The 27,036-nt window shown below is 45.9% G+C and overlaps 1 long non-coding RNA gene across 6 annotated transcripts in view; it reads right to left on the bottom strand.

Moving 5' to 3' along the window:
- The window catches only part of LOC137539148 (uncharacterized), a 413,808-nt gene that overhangs the window by 262,101 nt on the left and 124,671 nt on the right, over positions 1-27,036 (bottom strand). For all 6 annotated transcript variants that reach the window (XR_011024932.1, XR_011024934.1, XR_011024930.1 and 3 more), the window contains one exon: positions 10,502-10,623. This is a non-coding gene — a long non-coding RNA (uncharacterized lncRNA). The remainder of the gene's footprint in view (positions 1-10,501; positions 10,624-27,036) is intronic.

The raw sequence follows: 27,036 nt of genomic DNA on the forward strand, positions 1-27,036 counted from the left end.
TGATGTTCTGCAGAACCCGAACAGTGGCGAACACTGTTCGCCCAACACTAATTGGCATGAGACACAGCTATCATGATCACCCTGGATTATGTAGGCTTCTCTCTGGCCATTATTGCTTTTATTGATTATGGCAGCATTGAGTGTAAGTGAACCTGGCCTAATAGATCATTAATGTGTACAAACGAGAGATGGGATCCTTAGAGACACTGCAATTCCTTATTTGATGACAGCATGTTGGATGTGTTAAAGGATTCACATTCCCAGGAGACCAGATGTCTTCCATCCTTGTTATGTTATATTAGTACCTTCTGCTGAGTGTTTTAGGCAATGTCACTATGTAAGGAGTAGCTTATGACATTATTGTCAGTTAATACTAACTTAATTTGAATAAAGTCATGCTTGCAGAGATGCCTCTTAACATTTCAGGTTCTCAAGTAAGGCAAATTCCTGCCCCCTCCTACCAGTTGTATTGGCATTATCATTTGCTTTGCATGTGTCCCAAATATCTAGCGCCCTCCACAGTTGGGTCTCTGCTTTGAATTATCTAGGGATGGTGGGAAATGCGGATTTCCGATTCTGCAGAAATTCTGATTTCTGCCAATGCCAATGACCGATTCTGCAAATTTCCGATTTTTTACTTCCGATTCCTTTGTTCCAAGTTCTGATTTTTGAGGTTTTTTTGGGGGGTCTTTTTTTTTGCATTCTGTGGTTAGCCAAATACTTCCAAATTAACCAAAAAGTATTGGACCAATTAAAGAATGCAGAATTTTACCACAGTAATTAGAAAACAATGGAAATGTTAAGCCACTCACAGGAATGCACGGTAGTACCCGAGTCTGTCATTGATCTAAAATTACCGTGGTTATCCAATTTTCGCGGAAAAATTCTGCATTCTCTGATTGGTCCAAAATTCTGTGATTGGGCTAAAATTACAGAGTTGCCAGTATTTCCGTATTCTAATTTCTGAGGCCTGATTGGACACTTTAAAGTATCCCTTATTGACTGACTGGACTTGGAACATAGACAACTTCACACTGTTTTTGCGAATTCTCTGTGAAAGTTGAGCTGTTTGTACACAGTAGTGATAGTCAAGTAGATGCAAATAACTTCGAGTTGATGCAAATGCATGCAAATTGCATACAAATTTATGCAGCTTGAAAATGAACACATTAAATTTTACCTCAGCAGGATTTGATTGTTTCATTTTTAAGCTGCATAAATGTACATACAAATTTACATTAACTAGAAGTTATTTGCATCTACTTGCCCTTTACTAGTATACAGTACTTTCCCTGAAATGTTTAGTGATTGGACACTGGGGTTTCTGGAGGCAGGACAGAGGGGAGGGGGAACCCGTGCATAGTTGGGAGTGATGAGGAGAACAAAGCACAGTAGGGGAGTAGTAGCAACAGAGATCAGAGTGGAAGGCCAGATGGCAGACCTCAAGAAAGGGAAAGCATATAGGGTTATGGCTCCTAGCACTGGCGTAACAATAGGGCCTGCAGCCCCTGATCCCGCGGGGGGGGGGGCTGGGGCAGTTTTTGGGGGGGTTGGAGGGGACGCAGCATGAGGGGAAAGCCATGGCCACATTTGGCGGGGAGGGGGGATATTCCCCCACCTCCCTCACCTCGGGGCTCTCCCCTCTGCACTCTCCTCCACTTTAGATTAGAGTCCAGGCAGTGGCGGGCAGCACACAGATACATACCTTCCGTGCGCTCCAGCGTGTGTTCCTCTCACTAGTTTCTGACGCGACTTCCTGTTATGAAGGAAGTCGCATCAGAGACTAGTGAGAGAAACGCATGCTGGAGCGCAAGGAAGGTATGTATCTGTCCGCTGCCCGCCGCTGCCCGGACTCTAATCTAAAGTGGAGGAGAGCGCAGAGGGGAGAGCCCCGAGGTGAGGGAGGGGGGGAACGTCCCCCCTCCCTGCCGAATGTGGCCATGGCTTTCCCCTCATGCTGCGTCCCCTCCAACCCCCACAAAACAGCCCAGAGCGGGCCCCGGGGGGGCCCACTCAGAAATTCTGCAGGGGGGCCTGGTGGGGCCTAGTTACGCCCCTAAACCTAGGCTAGTATCGTGTTCTGTTGCTATGCAAGGGGGTGGTGTGGCGGAGGGCTGATTGAGCAGTGGAGTTTGACGTCATGGAGGAGCAGGGTGAGTGAGGAGAACAATGTTCATGAGCCGCCATGCTAATCAGTGGCCGAGCTGCCGATCAGGTTGAGGACTTGTGCACGCATGATGGTACCTCGACAGAGGCGGTCGTTATTGGCTGCCTCGGCTGAGTTTCATCTAGCACCTGTGTGAGGCTTTACTGATGCAGATGGATGGCAGTTACTGGATGTTACTGGGCAGAATGTGTTTGAAAGAACATCAAAAAGTAATAATATATATATTTTTTAGACTAATGAGCCATTTATAGACCTTTAAAGCTGGCTGCCAATTGAAATGGAACGATCATTTTTAATCACATTAAATTACAAGATGACTGTAGCATTAAACTCTATAGCTGATGAATTATAAAAATGCATTATTTATCCTCACAATAAATCCCCTGCCGTACCTGTTACACCTTTTCCTCTGCCAAAGCCTGGCGCCATGGTAAATACTTTTCTTTAGATTCTTTCTGGTTAAGAGTCTACCTTAAGATCCATAATCACATTAAAATTGCAATTGCAAACTACAAGTATTCCAACATTTCTATTGCACTACATTTCAATTACAAATGCAGGAAAAACACACAAAAAATCGCAATAGCTGAAAAGTTTACTTCCTCCTCTGCTTTTGGAAATAACAGCTCAACTCTGTGATTTATAAGGTAGTGAACAATTTTTAAAATGATTGGCATTTTGAATAAAACATTTTATGGAGTGTTCATTATTTTTTTCAATATTTTTTAAATTAAGTTTTATCCCCCTTAAAGGACATCTAAGACCACCGGAAAAAAAAATGATGTTAAATGGAGTACATAATTCTATTAGTAATGGCACCCTTTGACAGGTTGTGTCATCTGTTTTCCCATGTCCACTTCTTTATCTCCATTAGAAATCCTGTTAGTAGCCCCCGACTAGTACTAGTACTTTTAAACTGGTAGTGGGCCTTGCCCGTGTACTGTAGCCTGTGCAAGGTCCATTGCAGTATCCAGCAAATATTGTTTACAAACTGCTATTAGTTTGTAAACAACAGTTGCAGGATCTAATGAAAATAGTTAAATACATATATTAGTCTAATGAATTTCAGCTTGAATAGCACAAAGCACTTAGTAGTAGAACTGTTCTTTAAAGCAACTGTAACACAAGGAATGCTGATGCTGCCATAGTTATTTCCTTTCAAATAATACCAGATGCCTGGCTATCCTGCTGATCTTCTGCCTCTAATACTTTTAGCCATAGACCTGAACAAGCATGCAGCAGATCAGGTGTTTCTGACATTATTGTCAGATCTGTTAAAAAGATTAGCTGCATGCTTGTTTGAAGTGTCATTCAGACACTACTGCAGCCAAACAGATCAGTAGGGCTGCCAGGCAACTGGTATTGTTTAAAAGGAAATAACTATGGCAGCCTCCATATCTCTCTCGTAACAATTGTTCTTTAAAGAGACTATGAAGCGATCAAAAATATCTCTTTTTATTTCAGAATCCTCTTCAGCAGTATCAGCCAAGATGATTTGCCACATCGCTGCGGCCATACAAGGTCTTTATCCCCCCCCCAATCCCGGGGCAAAATCCTACGACTTTTAAAGTCACAGATTTTGCTGCCTGGGGAAGGCAGAGCTTTGGGCTGTAGCTCTGCCTCCAGTCCATTCAATAAGCGCTGGTCGCCGCCTCTCCCCGCCCCTCATAGGGAAAGAAAACTGAGAGGAACGGGGAGAGGCGGTGAGCAGCGGTGATTGAATGGACTGGAGGCAGAGCTACAGCCCAAAGCTCTGCCTCCTCCAGGAAGTAACAGAGGATTCTGCCTGGGGGATTTCAGGGGGGGGGGGGGATAAAGACCTCGGACGGCCGTGGGGATGCAGCGAATCATCTTGGCTGATACTGCTGAAGAGGATTATGAAATAAAAAGAGGTATTTTTGATAGCTTCAGACTCTCTTTAAATTAGATTTTATTTTGAACAGAATAGCCACCTTACATCTGTTCAGGGAAGGTATTCTATGTACCCAATTCATTGTGATAAATGAAGTACTCTATTTTATTGCAGTCTGCTGACAAAACACTTGTTGTGTGCTTTTCTTCGGTTGCTATAAAACTAAATTGTTTGTTTTCACCATATGGTTTGCAGCAGTCAGTGGCTCCTATCTGTGCATCTTGTGCTTCAGTATATTTATAGCTGAGAGACAATTAAATGTAAAAGGCATCCTACATGCAAAATTGCTGCGAAAATACCAGATACAAAACAACATTTTAAGGAAGATTGCCCTGCAACTCTCTGGCGTGGCTGTTGGGGATCTTCAGAAACAGTGTGCATCTTCTGCCTTCTTCTGGCTCTTCTGTGTATAGCATTCACTCCAGAGAACATTCAAAACCTCAGTTCTGTCTTTCCCTTTTTTTTTATATTAGGATTTAGGACTTGTTCACACTACATGGTTGAGTCATAAAGAGGCAGTGTAACTGATGCGTCCTTTTACCTGCATTTACGTAAGCAACATGATCTGTGTTGCGCACATAGCACCACTTACACTATGGCCAGAATGTGCATTACTTGTATACTGGGTTTATTTGGATCTGCAGTCATACCTCCCGAACGGGAACTCCTACTGGTGCAGAGCCAAGTTTGGCATTTCATACGATATGCAAATTTGAAAGTTAGCCAACACTCAGCAGAGTTTAAAGAAAACCTGTGACCTAAATCAAGGGAAAAGTCAGATACTTACCTTGGTACAGGGAAACCTCTGGATTCTCCAGAGGATTCCCATGTTCTCCTGCAGATCACCAGTCCTTGCGAGGACCCTCTGAAAGTTTGCAGCCACGCTCCTGTCCATGAAATAATAAAGCCATACTGCACAGGCACAGTAGCATTAGGCCACTTGTGCGTGACGGAAAAAGCCGAGCCTGTGCACCTCCATGCTACTGCGCACTTTGCACCTGTGCAGTCTGGCTGTGGTACATCAACAAGCCATTGTTGAAGAAGTTCGGGGAAGCCCAGTGCTGGAAGGGGATGGGGAAGCCTCTGGACTATCCACAGGCTGCCCTCTACCAGGGTAAGTATCTAACAAGTCACAGGTATCCTTTAATCCATTACCAGAAACTCTGGTTTTTTACCAGGATAAAACTCTGAACATTGCTTGTATAACACTTTTCCCCTCCATAAGCTACGCATATCTCTACAATGCCAAATTACATTACATTCCATTTCCAACCTGCAAATATAAAATTTTATTCCCACTCCATGTCCTAGCAGTCACCTGCTAAAGTAATTCCCCTAATATAAAATACTTTTACCCAAACGTGCCCCAACTTAGCCTCTGAACCTAAACTCCTCCTTCAATAAAACACTATTTACCCTCCATGCCCTAGCAATCAGCACAAAACATAAACACCCTCTAAAATAATACTCTATTCCCTTCCCATGTCCTAGTAACCACTTCCAAACACACCCAGTGATAATAAAGCACTCTTTCCACTCCATATCTAAGAACTCACCTCTAAACATACACCATAACTCCCAACTGTCCCTCTTTTAGAGAGACAGTCCCTCTTTGGGAACCCTGCCCCCTCTGTCCCTCTTTCTTCCTCATTCATCCCTCTTTCAGGACTCATGAACAGATCTACGTAAATATATGTAATTTTCTACTGTAAAATGTGTTTAATTAACTCTTAACTCTTTTTCCATCCTTTAAAGAAAATCTATAACATCAAAAATTCCCCTGGGGGGTACTCACCTTGGGAGGGGGAAGCCTCAGGATCCTAATGAGGCTTTCCACGCCGTCCTCCGATCCCTCGGGGGTCTCGCTGCAGCCCTCCGTACAGCGGCAATGTAAATATTTACCTTCCCGGCTCCTACGCAGGCGCTGTGGCGGCTTTCGCCTCTGAAATAGGCAGAAATACCCGATCGCCGTCGGGTCTGCTCTACTGCGCAGGCGCAAGTCTCCGGCACCTGTGCAGTAGAGCGGACCCGACTGAGGTCGAGTATTTCCATCTACTTCAGAGTCGAATGCCGCCACAGCGCCCCCGCTGGAGCCTGCAAAGGTAAATATTGAATTGACAGTCGGGTCTGTCGGCGGCTGTTCGGAGGGCTGAAGCGAGACCCCCGTGGGACAGAGGACGGGTCGGAAGCCTCATTAGGATCCTGAGGCTTCCCCCACCAGAGGTGAGTACCCCCCAGGGGAACTTTTTTCAGTTTACAGTGTCTCCTTAAATTGATATGCCGTATTTCTTATTTTCAAATGGTAATATGAAGGGAAATTAACCAGGATAGAAAGCACCCGTGTGGTTTGAATTATAAAATAAAATATTTTTCTTATAAAATCTTTATGCTATGCATGACTAGGAGTGTGTTGGGGGCATGATTAGAGGTGTGTCAGAGGTGTGGCTTATGTGTCCCTCTTTCTTATCTCAAAATGTTGGGAGGTATGCATAAACACCCACTAGAATAAAACATGTTTTCCCCTCCATGTCCCAGCAATCACCCATTCCATAAACACCAATTAAATTAAAGCACTATTGCGCTCTCCATGAAACTAGCAATTACCCCCAAACACCAAAAAATAAAATACTATTCCCTCTCTCTACGACCTAGCAATCACTGTTAAAGTGGTCTGAAACGCAGAAATAACATTCATTAAAAACGTGTTTTCCTACTTATTATTACTCATACGGTTATCATATTCACTTTTGTGCACAAGTAATAGTCTGTCTACAAATTACACGTTTCCAAAGTGTAGTTTATCTTGCCCTGAAAGCTGCCGTTGCATTTTATTCCAGATGCTTTTTATTATATATTAAAATCTTCTAGTGAGCTGCTCTGAACTGTGTGTATGCCTGAAGCACAGAGAGCTTCTCAGAGAGTGTTTTCAGTTGTTTACACACAAATGTAACAACATTGGAATGTAAACAAAGATACTGTTATCTCCAGTCTGGATGCGGATTTGAAGTTGAATAGCCTTTCCATAGCAGGACAAAGTGTCTTTTTTTTTTTTGCATTTTTTGATTGGCTGAATACTTCTGAGTTGACTCGGAAGTACAGGTGAAACGCTAAAAATTCAAATCGTGCAAAAGTCAATTTATTTCAGTAATTCAGCTTAAAGGGTGAAACTAATAAATGAAATAAACTCATTGCATGCAAAGCGAGATATTTTAAGCCATTATTTGTTATAAGGTTGATGATTATGAATTCCAGCTTATGATAACCCCCAAATCAAAATCTCAAACCATTAGCATATTGTGAAAATGTAATCAGCTAATTAATCCAAAACACCTGTAAAGGGTTCCTATTTCATATATTAGTTTCACCTTGAGTAAGTTGAATTAGTGAAATAATTGGTCTTTTGAACAATATTCAAATTTTTCGAGTTTCACCTTCATTGGACCAATCAGAGAGTGCAAAATTTTACCGCTGTAACCAGAATACCATAGAAATTTTAGGCCAAGCACAACACATAGGAATAAGCGGTAGTATCAGAGTCTTTTGCCCGGTCTAAAATTACCATGGTAATACGATTTTTGCTGAAAAATTCTGCATTCTCTGGTCCAATGCTTCTGAGTTGTGCGATTGGGCTAAAATTACAAAGTTGTGATAATCCGGTATTTCCACAGAAATCCAATTTCTGATTTCCATTTTTCGAAGAAGAATAAGCTGTGCTCTCACCTCTCTGCCAGAGACCAGGACTGTGCTTCCGCCTGTCTGCTCACTGCTCAGCCTAGTGCCCGGCATGTCCTACTGCATGTAGCGTGATTACACATGGTATGAGGAGAGTGAAATGCCAGCACTAGGTAGAGCAGGAGACAGACAGGATGGTCATGCAGGCACAGTGCTGGACTGGGGTTGGGAGGTAAGAGCACAGCTTCTGCTGCGCTATACTATGCACTATATACACTGCGGCTTCCTGTGGCTACACACACGCAGCAGAAGCAAATGATCGAACTCCCATGGGGGGCAGGGCTTTGTTCAGGGTGGGGACTCATTTGGTGTGGGGCTTAATCCAGGGGCGTGTCGCCCCGCCAGGACCAATGGCTCTCCAGTCAATGGCTAATAGGCCCGGCAGAATCCCTAATGCCATATAATTTCAATCATATTAAAGCCAACAAAGTTATGGGCTTGGATAATTGGTGATTCTATACCTTATGTAGAATACCCTAAACGTGTGACTTTCCCGGCATTGTATACTGGGAATATCAATGTTTAATTTGGGTTCCTTTTTCCCTAAATTTGAAGTCCAAGCTTATACCTTGATAGAGAAATAGAGATGGAGTAATAAAATTTCTTAAGTTGGCCACTAACGGTCCAATTTCTAGCAAAAAATCGTTCGAGCGATCAGAAATTCTGAACGGATTGGTTGAAAATAATCTCAGTTGATAGGCACAATTGATTATGAAAGATTATAAAAATAGTAGTCCGATTGGATTTTTGTCAAACCAAAATTTGGATTTTCTTAATTGGTTGTGATAGATAGGAAGCAACAATTGGTTCATTGATGGTGTAGTGAACGATTTTTCTTCCGATCAGAATTTCTGCTCGCTCGAACGATTTTTCACTAGAAATTGGACCATTAGTGGCCACCTTTAGAACAGATTAGGTCAATTTTCCGTATTCCTTTTTTATTTCCAAACTAGATTTTGCTTTGTGATTAAGAGTCTGCAGTAAAGTAAAATGTATGCTACTTTGTGGTTACATATTGGAATAGGAGTACATATAAAGAGAGTAGGGGGGTTAGAGTGAGAGTAGAGTTTAGAAGATCAGTTTGATGCGATCATTACATTTTGAGTAGTATAATATCAGTAATATAGATATTAATATTATGCAGCTCCCAACAACTCATTAGCATCAATAGTAAATGTACACTTATAAAGTTGTATTTGTATAGCACTGACATCTTCCACAATGCTTCATAGAGCATACAGTATAGTTATGTCACTAATTGTCCTTCAAAGGATCTTACAATTTAATCCCGACGACCACAGTTATGGTCACATGGTCTTTTATTAGACTAAATTCACTTTTTGAAAGGGGTAACCAAAAAGCACAGCACAATATTTCATTTCATGCAGTCTGCCTCTGATGAAAGGATTTGCTGAGCCATCAAAGGCACATCAGTTACAGATATACTGCAATAGTTATTGAGCCCTTGACCTAAATTATTAAAGTGGACCTGAACTCAGAACGTCCTCTTTGCTCTAAAAGATACACAACAGCATAACAACCTTTAAACAAAAAAAAAACCTTTCTTTGCTACAGCTGATAGAAATCCTAAACTAAATCTGCACTGTTTCTACTTCCTGATTCATGGAAGCAGACATGTTGTTAACATCCTGTGCTTTCAAATGAGCTTATCTCTGCCATCTCTGCTATGACAGTCATGTGACCCAGGGGAGAGATCAAATTGCAACTTGTGATTAGACACAAATGAGGGGAAAATAGGCTAAACTCTCTAAATACAAACAGGGTGACTCTGTATGTTTTCCTTCTTTCCTGTGCAAGAGTTCAGGTCCACTTTAATATAATGTAAGTGCTGGCTCTGCTGATCTTTTTTACATTTTTTGTGGAAGTAATAATTGGATAAGACCAGCCCCGCCTGTACGCAGCTAGTAAAGTATTGGGACATTTATGCTTGTTTCAGGCCAGTGACCACAAAAGTCTAGTACACACATTTGGCACAATTTTGTTTGGCCAAACATTGGCCAATTTTACCACTACCATGTAGTATAAGGGCTTACCTGCAAAATCTGGTAAGTTAAAATTGGCCATACAAAATTGGATGCCCTGTAACAGGTGTAAGGCCTGGAACCCACTACAAAGCGCTATCGCTAATCGCAATCGCAAGCGTTTTGTATGAGCCGTTTGTAAGCGATTTCATGAGTGTTTTAGGGAGTGATTTTAGAAAGTGTAAACAATTTGCCAGCGGTTGTGTAGCGATTAGCGATTTAAAGTCTGATTGGTCCTTTCATTTATTTTTAATTTTGTTACAGTGTACATTAACTTTAAAACCCTAGCAAAATCGCTCCGTGCAAGTTTTGATGAGCGATTACGCCAGTGATTATATACTTTACATTGAAGCGCTAACGCTAACAAAATTCTGCATATCCTGCGTTTGCGATTTTGGGAATCGCAAACGCTCCAGTGGAATTTGGCACATCCGTTAACATTAGTTGAGCTTTTTTGGAAATCGCTAGCGTTTTCAAGCGCTCCCTAAATGCTCTGAAAAGCGCTCTTGTGGTTTCCAGCCCTCAGAGAGGAAATACAGTGGCAAAGCAATAACAGCCTTTGATCTTTCACCTTTGTAAAATGAACAGAATTGGCAGATCTTCTGCTTCTCCCTGGCAGATTCATGCTACTATATTCCTGTGTCTCACCTGTTAGTCATCATGAAATGCTGCTGTAGCCTTCTCTTGCAAAGTCCTATAGGGAAGGACATCCCCAGATTGCACGCTCCTGGCTATTAGCGTAAGCCCTGTGCCAGCCATAGCGTTTCTGTCTAAAAGTGAAAGACTATTAAATAGGCTTCAAATTAGAACGGAAAGGCAATTTATTATGCCTCCTAGTGAGCACACGCCAAACATCTCAATGCTGCCTTTTCAGAGCAAACTCCATTTAATTTGCTTCATATTTCATACATTGTGGCACTGCTGCTTTTTCTCCTAACACAGACCTAGATTCCCCTAAGGGTTCATTATCTGCAGGCTGCTGCTGCTGTCATTTGTAACTTCTTTTATCAATAAAAACTGAAATGTTATTCCTCCACCTCCCTCCCCCAAACAAAATGATTAGCCTCAGATCATTAGGGCTCTCTGCGACGTTGGAAGGAAAATGGTGACAGTTTAGCAACCAGCCATCATATTTTGGGAAATGGCAGACAGGACGATTTGTAGCCTTGTTTGTCATCTGGCCGTTCCCTCCACCCCCCCCCCCCCCCTCAGATCCCAAAGGAGAATATTAACCATGTGGCATTTAATTTGGAAGCCTAATACAGGGAGTACCCGAGATCAGTGCTGGTCGTAATGGAAAAAGCTATGCTTACGGATCATTACGCGTAATTTTACGCTATTACGCATTACGAAATTACGCTTACGGCATAGACATTCAATTTCGGTACATGTCTGTAATTACGCATTGCCCTTACGCAATTACGCGTAAGAATACCGTATTTCAGGTTGTTACGTTATAGGCTTACCCACATGTGGGTGACATGTGGGTGACATGTGGCAGAGGCGGGGTGGACAGCGGGAGGTGGCGGGGACTTAGCGTCCCGCACGGACCCGACAGAGCTCTGAGCTATATAGCTCAGAGCTCTCTTAGCATCTTTGTATTTGGGCTCCAAGGAGCCCCATTGGTCCTTAGCAGACCAATGGGGTTCCTTCTGATTTAAAGGAACCCCATTGGTCTGCTAAGGACCAATGGGGCTCCTTGGAGCCCAAATACAAAGATGCTTAGAGAGCTCTGAGCTATATAGCTCAGAGCTCTGTCGGGTGCGTGCGGTGGCGGCGAGTGACGTCGGGTGCGGTGGTGTTACAAAGTAACAAAGTTGTTACATTGTAATAACTTTGTTACATTGTAACTGATTAGTATATTTCCGAGGATATTGCGTGGGAACTGGCTTTTAAAGGGACAGGTAAGTATTAATGGTTAATTAAGAATATTAAAGGACTTTTTTCGTGGTTATGTTTTTTGTTCAATTAAAATACTTTTTCTATGTGTTTGTGTGTTTATTTACTTTTAACTCTTAAAGGAAATGGGTAAGGGGTACTACAAGTACCTCTATACTCATTTCTCCTGGGAGGGGGATGGGCATCTGGGGGACCCCTTTTTAAAGGGGACTCCCAGATGCCACCATGAACCCCTCCCCAGGAAATCGCGGCCTCCACCTCCACCGCCCATCGGAGGTGGAGAAGAGCCCCTTGTCCTTGGATTGGACAAGGGCTCGGAGGGGGAGGGGAAAGCTTGGCTTCCCCTCCCCTTCCGAGACCCCCCAATCCATGGACCATGCGGGCTGGTATAGTCAGGGTGCGGAGCCCCACGCGGCCGGTGCTCCGCATTCTGGCTATCCCAGTCTGCATGGGGGACAAGGGGTTAAAGAGGTCTGGGAGGGGGGACCCCACGTCGTTTTTTTTTAATATTTCCCACACTCAGAACGAAGTAAGTAAAACTCTTCCCACTTGGGGGAATCTATGAAAATAAAACACTATTGTAACCTGTGCAAAAAAAAACTGTCATTTTCTGCATTTAAAAGACATTTTCGCCCTTGAAACTTAAAAATCGATTTTCTCAAAAACTATAAGGTCTTTTTGAAAAAAATTTTTTTCCTCTTATTCCCACTGATCCCCTTAATATACCCTGTGAATTTGGTGTTTCTAAATTTTAAGCAGGCTTTGCTATTAACCGTTAAAGTCGGCGGGTTTTTAAATGTATATATTTTTCCTTTGAAACTTTAACATCGATTTTCTCAAAAACTATAAGGTCTTTTTGAAAAAAAAATTTTTCCTCTTATTCCTTCTGATCTCCTTAATATATTCTCCAAATTTGAGGCTCTTAGCACTTAAGGGGGCTTTGCTATTAACCCTTAAAGTCGGCGGCTTTTTTATATTATACGGGAGCGTAATATTACGCGATTACGGCAGACTGTGTAATTTCAATGGGAGTTTACTGTCTTACGCGTAATTTGTTACGCGTAAAACGTAACCCTACGGTCTACGCGTAATTAATTACGCGTAATACCGTAACCTTACACGTAACGCTTACGGTGCATTTGTAGTGAATTACGATGCGTAATTACGCTAATGCGTAATTTCGGCCCAGCACTGCCCGAGATACAAACAACCCGCTAATCCTGTGGCAACCCCCTTCCCTGCACTCCCCTGACTAAGTGTGTAAATGCAGAGTGTAGCACAGCAGCTGTGCTGTCACCTCTACACTGGAGTCCAGTTCTGTGCTTCTGTCTGCTCACCGTTCAGCTCAGTGCCCGGCATATCCTACGCATGTAGCGTGATTGTATGTGGCGTGAGGTACCAGCACTAGAGGTAGCAGAGGACAGGCAGGACAGGATGGTTGCACAGGAACAGCACTAAACTCCAGCAGGGAGGTGAGAGCACAGTTTCTGCTGCGCTATACTCTGCATTTACACACTGGGCTGGGGGAGTGCAGGAGGAGACTGGGACATATAGTGGTAAAAGGTGACATAAGGAAGCACAAAGGGACAGAAGGAGCTTTGGCATAGTTGGACATAGGGATGCACATGTGACAGAGGTAGCACTAGGGGACAGAAGGAGGCACAAGGGCTAGAAGGAGTCACATAGGGGGACAGAGGAGGCACAAAGGGGGAAAGAATGAGGAACAATAAGGGAACAGAAGGAGGCACAAAGCAAGACATAAGGAAGCACAGGGAGACAGAAGGTGGCACAAAGGGGGATAGAAGGCCTGGAATGCTTTTGCCTAAAAATTGGTAATGTCAGAATCCTATTTAAATGGTAAATTTAAAGCAAAGAGAATGAGCATACTAATGACGATACAAAAATGTAGGCTATCATCACCCCTTGTGAAAAGTGATACTTACCAGCCTTTCAGTATCAAGTCTGCTGCACATGCAAACACATTAGTGGCTTATTTAGCTTGGAAAAAAGATGACTGGGTGGTGATGTGATTAACATGTAAACTACATCAGAGGGCAATATAAAAGCTTGGCAGATGAGTTTTGTACCTAGAGATGTACATGAACAACGGAATGGGGGACATTATCTGTGTATGGAAGAAAAAAGTTTTTGCCACTTACAGTATTTAGATAGGGGTCCTTCACAATTAGAGTAGTTAATATCTAGAATATCTTACTTCAGGAAGTAGTTGTGACAAACTCTATCCAGTATCTGCATTTAAAGAGGGCTTGGATGCTTTCCTTGCATGGTTATAATTACTATGTAATTTCTGGGAATAGTTAACCCAGGGCTTTATCTGGGTGTAGGAAAGGCATTTACCCCTTTTAAGTGGATCCGAGATGAAAAACTAACTATAACAAGTAACTTGTCTATATCAGTGGTGCTCAAATACCCCTTTTTAAAATTCGAGTTTGGTCGAATTCGAATAGTAAATTATTTGAGGTCAGTCGAATATTCGAGTCGAATAAATTTTACTATTCGATTCGACCTCGGACTTCGAGCTCACTATTCGAGTCGGTATTCGAGCTCATTATTCGAGCTGACTATTCGAATTGGCCTTAAATAGCTTCCCAACACTTGTTTTGAGGGTGAATGATGCAAGAAACATATTTTTTTCCAAGTAACAACAGCAAGTGATTATGTGGGGATGTTCCTTTAAAAAAAAAAGGTGAAAAGAGAAGTTGTGTCCAGAATTTTGTTCAGTACTGTATATACTTCTTCTTCTTCTTCTTCTTCTTTATCTTCTATATCTTCTTCTTCTTCTTCTATATCTTCTTCTTCTTCTTCTATATTGTCTTCTTCTTCTTCTTCTTCTTCTTCATCTTCTTCTTCTTCATCTTCTTCATCTTCATCTTCTTCATCTTCTTCTTCATCTTCTTCATCTTCATCTTCTTCATCTTCTTCTTCATCTTCTTCATCTTCATCTTCTTCATCTTCTTCTTCTTCATCTTCTTCATCTTCTTCATCTTCTTCTTCATCTTCTTCATCTTCTTCATCTTCTTCTTCTTCTTCATCTTCTTCTTCTTCTTCTTCTTCTTCTTCATCTTCTTCTTCTTCTTCTTCTTCATCTTCTTCTTCTTCTTCATCTTCTTCTTCTTCATCTTCTTCATCTTCTTCTTCATCTTCTTCTTCATCTTCTTCATCTTCTTCATCTTCTTCTTCTTCTTCTTCTTCTTCTTCTTCTTCTTCTTCATCTTCTTCTTCTTCTTCTTCTTCTTCTTCATCTTCTTCTTCTTCATCTTCTTCTTCTTCATCTTCTCCTATATCGTCTTCTTCTTCTTCACTTATTTCTCTTTTCATTTTTTTTTTAAAGAAATGCAGCTATTTTTGAGCGTAACAACAAATAGCTGGTGGCGCACGCATGTTGGAAGCTCCATTGTATGTGCTCCCTGGCAGTGGAAACACACAGACAGCAGGAGGTAAATTCAGCAGCAGGAGGAGGAGGATGAGTGTGTGGCAGCATGCAGTCAATGAGGCAGGCAGCGTGACATAATAGCCCTGGTACCTAGCGGTGATACCAGGGCTGTAAATAAACACAACAGGAGGTCCCAGACAGCGGTCGTGCAGCCCACATTGTGTCCAATACACAACTGGGACAACACAGTTTTCAACCCGGGCACCTCAGAAAAATTAAACCTTTTTTTGTAATGGTTTTGTAGTTTTGGTTTTACAACCAATTACACAGATATATAGCTATTTTTTGACGTAATAGCTGGTGGCAGAGTGGCAGCAGAAGGTAAATCTGTGTACCCTGGCGGTGGGAAACACAGACAGACAGCAGCAGCAGCAGGAGGAGGAATGGAGGAGTAATTATGTGAGCAGCTATTGTTTGACGTAATAGCTGGTGGCAGTGTGGCAGCAGAAGGTAATTCTGTGTACCCTGGCAGTGGGAAACACAGACAGACAGCAGCAGCAGGAGTAATGGAGGAGTAGTGTGAGTGTGGCAGCAGGTAGACAGCGTGACATAATAGCCCTGGTACCTAGCGGTGATACCAGGGCTGTAAATAAACACAACAGGAGGTCCCAGACAGCGGTCGTGCAGCCCACATTGTGTCCAATACACAACTGGGACAACACAGTTTTCAACCCGGGCACCTCAGAAAAATTAAACCTTTTTTTGTAATGGTTTTGTAGTTTTGGTTTTACAACCAATTACACAGATATATAGCTATTTTTTGACGTAATAGCTGGTGGCAGAGTGGCAGCAGAAGGTAAATCTGTGTACCCTGGCGGTGGGAAACACAGACAGACAGCAGCAGCAGGAGTAATGGAGGAGTAGTGTGAGTGTGGCAGCAGGTAGACAGCGTGACATAATAGCCCTGGTACCTAGCGGTGATACCAGGCCGTAAATAAACACAACAGGAGGTCCCAGACAGCGGTCGTGCAGCCCACATTGTGTCCAATACACAACTGGGACAACACAGTTTTCAACCCGGGCACCTCAGAAAAATTAAACCTTTTTTTGTAATGGTTTTGTAGTTTTGGTTTTACAACCAATTACACAGATATATAGCTATTTTTTGACGTAATAGCTGGTGGCAGAGTGGCAGCAGAAGGTAAATCTGTGTACCCTGGCGGTGGGAAACACAGACAGACAGCAGCAGCAGGAGTAATGGAGGAGTAGTGTGAGTGTGGCAGCAGGTAGACAGCGTGACATAATAGCCCTGGTACCTAGCGGTGATACCAGGCCGTAAATAAACACAACAGGAGGTCCCAGACAGCGGTCGTGCAGCCCACATTGTGTCCAATACACAACTGGGACAACACAGTTTTCAACCCGGGCACCTCAGAAAAATTAAACCTTTTTTTTTTAATGGTTTTTTGGTTTTGTTTGTAAAAGAAATTACACAGATATATAGCTATTGTTTGACGTAATAGCTGGTGGCAGAGTGGCAGCAGAAGGTAAATCTGTGTACCCTGGCGGTGGGAAACACAGACAGACAGCAGCAGCAGCACACAGCAGCCCACTGTAGGTGTAAAATGTGTGGCTGCAGGCGACGTAATAGTCAAAGTGAACCAGGCTGGCTTAGTGAGCAGGAGCCAGGAGGTGGTAAAGGGTGGTAAGGCACATTAACGATGGTTCTTAGCCAGTTCATGTCCCCCTCTCGCCGACAACAGGGGCCAGGAACTCGCCTTCCACCCACGCCTGGTTCATCTTGAGAAACGTCAGTCTGTCCACAGACTTGTGAGACAGACGTGAGCGTTTCTCGGTGACCACGCCACCAGCTGCACTGAAGCAGCGCTCGGACAGCACGCTGGAAGGGGGGCAGGACAGCACTTCCAGGGCGTACTGCGCCAGCTCGCTCCAGATCTCCAGGCGCTTGACCCAATACTCCATGGGATCAACAGGGGCATCGCTGTCAAGCCCGCTGTAGGACCCCATGTAGTCAGCCACCATGCGGGTCAGGCGCTGGCTGTGACCGGAGGAAGATGCTGCTGCTGCATGCACCTCCTCTCTAGTCACTGCTGCCGGAGCCTCTACAGTCCTGTAGAGCTCATGGCTGAGAGACAGCAGGTCTGTGGGGCGCTTGCTGCTGCTGGATGCAGGCACCTGCTGCTGCCTCTGTGCTGGCTGCTGGACAGTGGGGGTGGAAGGCTGGGGGAAGGCTTCCTCCAAGCGCTCAACAAGGGCCTGCTGCAAGCTCCTTATTTGTTGCGCTGGGTCTCCTCCTGCAGGCGGCAGGAACTGGCTCAACTTCCCCTTGAGGCGTGGGTCCAACATCATGCTGATCCAGATGTCCTCCCTCTGCTTCATCTGCACAGAGGCGCCGAGAGGATAAAAAAGGCTAAAACGTTTAAAATGTTTAGGTTGCGGCGGTGGACCGACTAACCACAAACTGACAACAAGGCTGTTGTTTTTTCAAAAATAAATATACATAATTTATTCAATTGCTCCCAATAAATAATTTATTGGGAGCAATTGAATAAATTATGTATATTTATTTTTGAAAAAACAACAGCCTTGTTGTCAGTTTGTGGTTAGTCGGTCCACCGCCGCAACCTAAACATTTTAAACGTTTTAGCCTTTTTTATCCTCTCGGCGCCTCTGTACACCTGCAAGCATTCAGAAGTCCACCCTTGGTGGAAGGGTGACCCACCCTCAAATTCTCTATCCGCAGAGAGCGACGTTTTACTCCTGAGTGGGGCCAGGCTTGTTCTCCCCACCTGCCTTTACAGTGGTTGCTTTCTTGGCAACCCTGGTTTGTGAGTATAATTCTTACGAGTCATTTATACCTCCAATCTTACCTATACATATTACACTATATTGGGCTCTCGGTCTTCTATCTTTTCATTCTCTGCTTCATCTGGATCACCCTGGGGTCCCTGCGCAGGCACGTCAGCATGTGCGCTGCCATTGGGAAGAGGCGGGCCACGTCTGCTGGCACATCGACGGCAGTGCTGCTGTCCTCATCCTCCTCCTCTGCCTCGTCAGCCTCATCCTCTCTCCACCCCCGCACCAACTCAGCTGCACTGTGCTGCTCCCCCTCATCAGCAGCAAGGTCAGGGACCTCCACCAAGTCCTCCTCCTCCTCCTCCCCCTCAGAGGTGGACTGTGCAGCTGCTTGCCGCTCCTGCTGGTCCAAGGCTGCCGCTCCCTGTTCCAGCAAAGCATCGAGGGCCCTGTTCAGCAGACAAACCAGGGGCACCCACTCGCAGACCATAGCATGGTCCCTGCTCACCATGTTAGTGGCCTGCAGAAAGGGAGCCAGCACTAAGCACACCTGCTGCATGTGCCTCCAGTCATCATCGGGGACGATGGACGGGATGTTGCTGGTCTTGTCCCTTCTCTGAGCGGCGGAAACAGTGGCCAGGGCAAGGTACTGGTTGACAGCGTGCTTCTGTTCAACCAGACGCTCCAACATCGCCAGGGTGGAGTTCCAGCGAGTCGGAACGTCAAGGATCAGCCGATGGCGTGGCAGATCCAGCTCCTTTTGCACGTCTTCCAGGCTCGCACAGGCTGCAGCCGAGCGCCGGAAGTGACGCACAACGTTCCTTGCCGTTTCCAGCAGTTCGCCCATCCCCTGGTAGGTGCGCAAGAACTTTTGCACCACCAGGTTCAGCACATGGGCAAGACAGGGGATGTGGGTCAGGTTTCCCCTGTCTATTGCGGCAACCAAATTGGCCCCATTGTCGGCCACCACCTTTCCGACTCTGAGGCCTCTGGGGGTCAGCCAAATCCTCTCCTGCTCCTGGAGTTTGGCCAACACATGGGTTGCCGTCAGCTTGGTCTTCCCAAGGCTGACCAAGTGCAGCAGCGCTTGGCAGTGGCGGGCCTTCACGCTGCTGCTGAGGCGGGGGGTTTGGCCAGGTGTGCCGGAGGATGGCAGAGGATCGGAGGAACCTGCTGCAGTTCCCCTGACCCTGCGGGGTGGCACCACCCACTGTGTTGCTGCTGCTGCTGTGCCCGCTGCTGCTCTCCCATCCTCACCCCCTTCCACCAAGCTGACCCAGTGGACAGTGAAGGACAGGTAGCGGCCTGTCCCGAAGCGGCTGCTCCAGGAGTCCATGGTGACGTTGACCCTTTCACCAACCGCGTGCTCCAGCCCTCTCTCCACATTGGCCATCACAAAGCGGTGCAGTGCAGGAATGGCCTTGCGGGAGAAAAAGTGTCTGCTGGGGAGCTGCCAGTCTGGGGCTGCGCAAGCAAGCAGCGCACGAATGTCGCTCCCCTCCTGCACGAGCGTGTACGGCAGGAGTTGGGAGCACATGGCCCGTGCCAGCAAGCCGTTCAGCTGCCGCACGCGACGGCTGCTGGGAGGCAGAGCCCTAACCACCCCCTGGAAGGACTCGCTCAAAAGGCTCTGGCGTGGCCTTTTGCTGGCACGGGAATCAGCAGACACAGCGGAGGAGGCCACTGAGGACTGGCTGCCAGAACAGGCCTCAGTGTCGGCGGCAGGAGTTGCAGAGGGGGGAGGAGCAGTGCGTTTCCGCACTCCTGCTGGTGCTGCTGGAGGAGCAGGAGGGCGGGTGGCTGCTGTTGCTGCTGCTGCTGCTGCTGAAGGCTGTGCAGTGATGGGTGTGGTGCCACTGCCAGCACCAGATGCCTTCAGCCTCTGGAACTCCTCATGCTGGTGGAAATGTTTCGCAGCAAGGTGGTTGATAAGCGAGCTGGTGCTAAACTTTAAGGGGTCTGCACCTCTGCTCAACTTCCGCTGACAGTGGTTGCAAGTGGCGTACTTGCTGTACACAGTGGGCATGGTGAAATATCGCCAGATTGGTGACAGAAACATCCCCCTACGGCATGGAAGCGCTGCTGCCTGTCTCCCTGTGGTGGTTGGGGGGGGGCTTGGGTGCGGCTGGTGGTGGTACTGGCAGATGCTGCTGCTGCTGCTGCTGAGCCTGAGACACCAGCTGGCTGTGGGACCTGCCTACTGCTGCCAATGCTTGCAATGATGCGCCTCCTTGCAAGGCCCACAAGCGCATCCTCCTCCTCCTCCTCAGAGCTGCTGAGGACGACATCCCCTGGAGGTGGTGGCACCCAGTCTCTGTCTGTCACCGGGTCATCATCATCCTCCCCCTCCTGAAACATGTCCTGCTGGGATGATGACCCCCCAAACTCCTCTCCTGATGCATGGATGGGCTGCTTGACTGTCGCCACAGTCTTGCTGTCCAATCCCTCATCCCCCAAAGTGCCCATCAGCATCTCCTCCTCAAGATCGCCAACAACAGCAGACAATTTACTCATGATGCCTGGGGTCAAAAGACTGCTGAATGACAGGTCGGCGAGTGACGGTGAACTGGCCTCCTCCCCAGACCCTGCTGGGCGGCTGCTGCGAACAGGGGTGGTGGTGGTGGTGGTGAGGGTGGAGGCCTCGGATGCAGAGCTGATGGCGGGCTGCTCATCCTCCGTCATGAGTTGCACCACAGTGTCTGCATGCTTTTCCTCAATGGGACGTTTCCGACCCGGCTGGAGGAAAATCGGAGCAGGTGCTACACGCTGCTGCTGCTGTGTCTCTGCAGCGTGAGTTGCAGATGCTCCTGCTGGGCGGCGCCCAAGGCGTCCACGGCCAGTGGCTATGGGAGGAATGTTAGCCACTGACGCTGCTGCTGCGGAACTGTGCATGGTGGCGCGGCCGCGGCCTGCCACAATGCTGCTCCCTCTCCTCCTGATTCCCTTGCTGCCCTTCCCCTTGCCCAAACCGCGCTGGCTGCCACTTCCAGACATCTTCGATGTTTTGGGCGTATAGACAAAAGTTTTTTAAAAGGGCGGGTGAAAAGTGGGGTACTTTAATGGAGTGGGTTGGTGGGTGAGGTGACTGAGTGAGTGTCCCTAGTACAGTAAGTAAGTAGTAACAGTCAGGAAGTACAACTAACTAATTACAATAAGCAATCAGTTATCAGAAGGAAATAGAGTGTGTGTAGTGTGTGTACACAGACAGTGAGTGCACACACGCAGGAGCTAGTAGCCTATGAACAGTGACTGAGTGTCCTAGACTCCTAGTACAGTAAGAGTAACAAGTAGTAACAGTAAGTAACTAACTAATTACAATAATCAATCAGTAATCAGAAGGAAATAGAGTGTGTGTAGTGTGTACTCAGACAGTGAGTGCACACACGCAGGAGCTAGTAGCCTATGAACAGTGACTGAGTGTCCTAGACTCCTAGTACAGTAAGAGTAACAAGTAGTAACAGTAAGTAACTAACTAATTACAATAATCAATCAGTAATCAGAAGGAAATAGAGTGTGTGTAGTGTGTACTCAGACAGTGAGTGCACACACGCAGGAGCTAGTAGCCTATGAACAGTGACTGAGTGTCCTAGACTCCTAGTACAGTAAGAGTAACAAGTAGTAACAGTAAGTAACTAACTAATTACAATAATCAATCAGTAATCAGAAGGAAATAGAGTGTGTGTAGTGTGTGTACACAGACAGTGAGTGCACACACGCAGGAGCTAGTAGCCTATGAACAGTGACTGAGTGTCCTAGACTCCTAGTACAGTAAGAGTAACAAGTAGTAACAGTAAGTAACTAACTTATTACAATAATCAATCAGTAATCAGAAGGAAATAGAGTGTGTGTAGTGTGTACTCAGACAGTGAGTGCACACACGCAGGAGCTAGTAGCCTATGAACAGTGACTGAGTGTCCTAGACTCCTAGTACAGTAAGAGTAACAAGTAGTAACAGTAAGTAACTAACTAATTACAATAATCAATCAGTAATCAGAAGGAAATAGAGTGTGTGTAGTGTGTACTCAGACAGTGAGTGCACACACGCAGGAGCTAGTAGCCTATGAACAGTGACTGAGTGTCCTAGACTCCTAGTACAGTAAGAGTAACAAGTAGTAACAGTAAGTAACTAACTAATTACAATAATCAATCAGTAATCAGAAGGAAATAGAGTGTGTGTAGTGTGTACTCAGACACTGAGTGCACACACGCAGGAGCTAGTAGCCGATGAACAGTGACTGAGTGTCCTAGACTCCTAGTACAGTAAGAGTAACAAGTAGTAACAGTAAGTAACTAACTAATTACAATAATCAATCACTAATCAGAAGGAAATAGAGTGTGTGTGTACAAGACTGTGAGTGCACACACGCAGGAGCTAGTAGCCTTAGCCTTAGCCTTAGCCTATGAACAGTGACAGTGAGTGTCCTAGGCTAGCCTAACTACAATACTAAATACAGAATCAATCAGTAGTAAAGGACAGCAGCAGAAATACTGGTATAGATGAGAGAAATATACTAACAGAGGACAGGAGAGAACAGCTGCCCACACAGGCAGGCCCTGAGGCCTAAAGCTGTGTAAGCCTGCAGCAGCTGTGTCTCTGTCTATGTAACACAAAAGCTACTAACTAAAATACAATGTCTATCTAACTAACAACAATATAGGTGTATATAGGAGGTGTATGTGAGCAAAAACGCTAGGTAAATGACCACAATAGAGCTCTTGCTAAGCCAAAGCACAAAGGAGCAACTCTCTCTCTGTACAAGTCTCAGGCAAGCACGGAGAAACCTAACATGGCGGCCGCTATTTATAGGGTAGGGGCTGGCCAGGGTCCCCCTCTGTGATTGGCTGCCGTCAGAGGGCCTGGGAGCCCTCTGATTGGCTCTAAGGACATCAATCTGGGCTATGACGCTATTCGAGCTCGGTACCGAGCTCGAATAGCGCCGTTTTGCTCGAATAGCTCGAATAGTGAATGGGCTATTCGAGTGTACTCGAATACCCCATTCGAATAGCTCTAGCTATTCGGAGCTCGAATACCGAGCTCGAATAGCTGAGAAAGAGCTCGAATATTCGAGCTACTCGAATATTCGAGCTCTGCTGAGCACCACTGGTCTATATATCTTATCTAACGTTTAAATAGTTTACACAGCATTAGAGATGGCCCGAACCTCCGATTTTAGGTTCGCAAACTTTCGGGTTTGTGTGAACATGGAGTGGTATATCACACTGCGTGCGCTCACGTAGGTAGGTGGGTGCACTGAACAACAGGTAGGTATATGCAGTGATGGGTATTACAAATATGCACCTGTCACACACACATACCATGAACAGGTACAGTGACTGGTTGTATTAAATATCACACTGCAAGGAAATGAACAGCGCTACTTAAAAACAGATAAGTGCCTACCTGCAAGAGAGTGCAAGCCTCACTTGTGGGATAAAATACACACCTAGCTACCACTGAAGGATGTTGGTTTTCTGTAACAGCTTGCATGCAACTTGTTAAGTACTCATCCCTCCCACTGCGGAGAAGTCATCCATGATGGGAGGGGACCTAACACTTACTAAATCCTAACCTATGTATATGCATAGCCTGGGTGCGGCCAACCAAGTACAATTGAAAATTGCGCAAAAGGTGGATCAGCGCATCACCAGGCCGCCTCCGAATGGCCTCCAATCAGAGGTGCGCTGAGCCCCCCCAGAAACTGCAAACGCACCTTGAACCCAACCATAAGCTCTGCATATACACCAAAAGCAAAACTGACCAAAAATGAATTAAATTAGTACATTGCAAGGAAATGAACAGCGCTACTTAAAAACAGATAAGTGCCTACCTGCAAGAGAGAGCAAGCCGCACTTGTGGGATAAAATACACACCTAGCATACACATGACCTGTCTACCACTGAAGGATGTTGGTTTCCTGTAACAGCTTGCATGCAACTTGTTAAGTACTCATTATTATTAAATATCACACTGTGTGTGCTCACGTAGGTAGGTGGGTGCACTAAACAACAAGTAGGTAGGTATATGCAGTGCTGCTGGGTATTACAAATGTGCACCGGTCACACACACATACCGTGAACAGGTACAGTGACTGGTGGTATTAAATATCACACTGCGTGCGCTCACGTAGGTAGGTGGGTGCACTGAACAACAGGTAGGTATATGCAGTGCTGTTGGGTTTTACAAATGTGCACCTGTCACACACACGTACCGTGAACAGGTACAGTGACTGGTGGTATTAAATATCACACTGCGTGCGATCACGTGGGTAGGTGGGTGCACTGAACAACAGGTAGGTAGGTATATGCAGTGCTGCTGGGTATTACAAATGTGCACCTGTCACACACACACGTACCGTGCACAGGTGCAATGACTGGTGGTATTAACAATGCGTGCGCTCACGTAGGTAGGTAGGTAGGTAGGTGGACTAAACAGTGAACAGGTGCAGTGATTGGGATTACAAATGTGCAGCTGCCTGTCACACACACAGGTAGTCACTGAATGTGCTGGGCATGGTCGTGGCACAGTAGGAATTAAGGGACCAAAGGCCAGCTGCGACTGACTGACAGGGCTGTATATAAATATAATGCAAGTGGGCCACACACACACACACACACACACACACGCACACACAAATAGATTACAAGAACAAGATTAGCTCTCAAAAGAGCTCTTTTTTAGCAATAAGAATCAGCAAGGAGCAAGCTAACAAGCCTACAAGAGCCTAACTAAGCTTTCCCTATGTGAGTCTGCAGCAGCTCTCCCTTCTCTAATTACTGCAGGCACATGCGTGAGTAAAATGCCTGACGCTGCCTGCATATTATAAGGGGGGGCCTCCAGGAAGGAGTGTATCCTGATTGGCTACAATGTGCCTGCTGACTGTGATGTAGAGGGTCAAAGTTGACCCTAATGATGTACTATGGGGCGAATCGAACTTCCGGAAAAGTTCGCGGTTCTCAGGGATCGTGAACCCCGGAAGTTTGCCTGGAACCGTTCACCGGCGAACCGTTCACCGGGCCATCTCTACACAGCATATCTAGCTGCAAACAGCTTCAAAAGTTTATGATTATTTATTCCTGTGATACAATGAGGGCAGCCATGTTCTGTTTGTCACATTGTCACAGGCTGAGGGCTGGAGATGCTACCAGCTTGCCTGTATGTAAATTCAGTCCTCCTCCCTCTGCCTCTGAAATCAATGCCTAGTAACCGCTTTCTCCTCCTGCCCAGACTGAGCTCCCATAAGCCCTTGCTACAGTGCCAAGGCACAAAAGGAGCTGTGGTATTAAAACAAAGCAAAAAAGTATTTGGCTTAGAATGCCCCTAAACTATATGAAAGGAACACAATTATGCAATAAGTAAAAGTTTATCTCGGATCCACTTTAAGGCTAAATGGCCAAACCCTTGTAAAGTTGTTTGCCTTCCCATGGATTAACTGGGATATGTGCACATTCAGGGCCCTTTTCCACCAGCGCGTTTGCGCTGGCTGAATCGCAAAAACGCAAACCGCTAGCGATTTTACAATCGCTACGGTTTGCTTTTTAACATAGGAATCGCGGTAGGTCATTTCCACTACCGCGATTCGCTTTTGACGGGAACGCGAACGCGCGGCGGAGCGATATTTGCCGCGATTTTGCTATGCAGTGCATAGCATAGCAAAATTGCGGCCGCGAACTTTGGGGAATCGCCGGTTTTGCGATTCAGCAATCGCTAGCGTTCAGCGTGAATGCTAGCGACTGCAGGTGGAAAAGGGCCCTAAGGGCAGTGTTTTTTGTTTGTTTCCTGTTGTTTTTTCATTCTAATTGAACTTGATGGACTGATGTCTTTTTTAACCTCCATAGCGGTAAGCCAGATCCGCCTCTACCCGCTGCACCACGCCGCCCCCCCACCCTCCCCCCCCAGACCCCTTGCGCAGCCTGGCCAATCAGTGGCAGGCAGCGCTGAGGGGTGGATCGGGACCCCGTCTGATGTCACGACGTCGATGGCGTCATCGCGATCGTCGGCATGGCGATGGGGGAACCCCATACAGGAAATCCCGTTCAGAACGGGTTTTCCTGTTGGGATTATGCGCCGGAGGGGATCGGAGGGGCTGGGAGGACGCCGCAGGGAGGGGGGAAGCATGTAGCTAGCGCTAGGCTAGCTACATGCTAAAAAAAAAAAAAAAAGGCAAACCCCCCGGCCGTGCGCCACATGAAATCATACCGGCAGGGAGGTTAACCAAACTATGTTATGTGTCCCATGACCTAAGGTGGCTATCTTTGCCATGATCTTTACTGGGACCAATTTCTTCAAATGTATTCAAATGAATGCAGTTGCTAGGGTCATGCTGCATGAAAACAGGTGTTGAGATGATCTAAACATGGCCACATTGCCTCCCTCCCCCCCCCCCCCCCCCACCATACACACACACAGGCCCAGATTTACATCACAGGAGCCTTCAGGCACAGATGTCCTGGCATCCTCCATGAACCTACAAACCCCCGCTGAACCGTACTGCAAGTATGCTGGCTGTCCCAGCTGTCACTTCTCTCTTAATCCCTTGCCTGTCATAGGTAGTTACAGGTGTCTCATAGTAATTAGTAGCCAGAGGTACCCTCACTATTAAGTAACTAGAGGGGCCCCAAGTATTAGGTAGCTAGAGGAACCTCAGTATTAAGTAGCTAGAGGTGCCCCTGACTGAAGAGAGATCTAGTCAGTGGAATACTGAGAGCTGAGTGAGTAACCTCTCATTTACCCTCTCAACAGGACTCTGCTTAGGGATGGAGGGAGGCACTTGGGGAGGGGAGTGAGCCGCCATTCCATCATCAGGCGCCTGTAGGCACGTACCTACAGTGACTTATGGTAAATCTGGCCATGCACACACACAATGGCCTGCCCCAACAAAGATGTGTAATCATTCTCAGCTCTGATCTTCATGCTTCCAAACTCTGCTCCTTGTTGAGAGTATTTTGGAGCATCTATTGCTAGTTGGGGAGAGGCAGCGTAGTCTGCTGTTAATGCTAGAAGGGGGTTATGTTAAGTTTGGAAGGAAAGTATTATTTATCACTGGGAAGGAAAGTAGTTTACAGTAGTTTGAGG

The sequence above is a fragment of the Hyperolius riggenbachi genome, chromosome 11 (genome assembly GCF_040937935.1).
Source record: "Hyperolius riggenbachi isolate aHypRig1 chromosome 11, aHypRig1.pri, whole genome shotgun sequence".
Classification (NCBI taxonomy): domain Eukaryota; kingdom Metazoa; phylum Chordata; class Amphibia; order Anura; family Hyperoliidae; genus Hyperolius; species Hyperolius riggenbachi.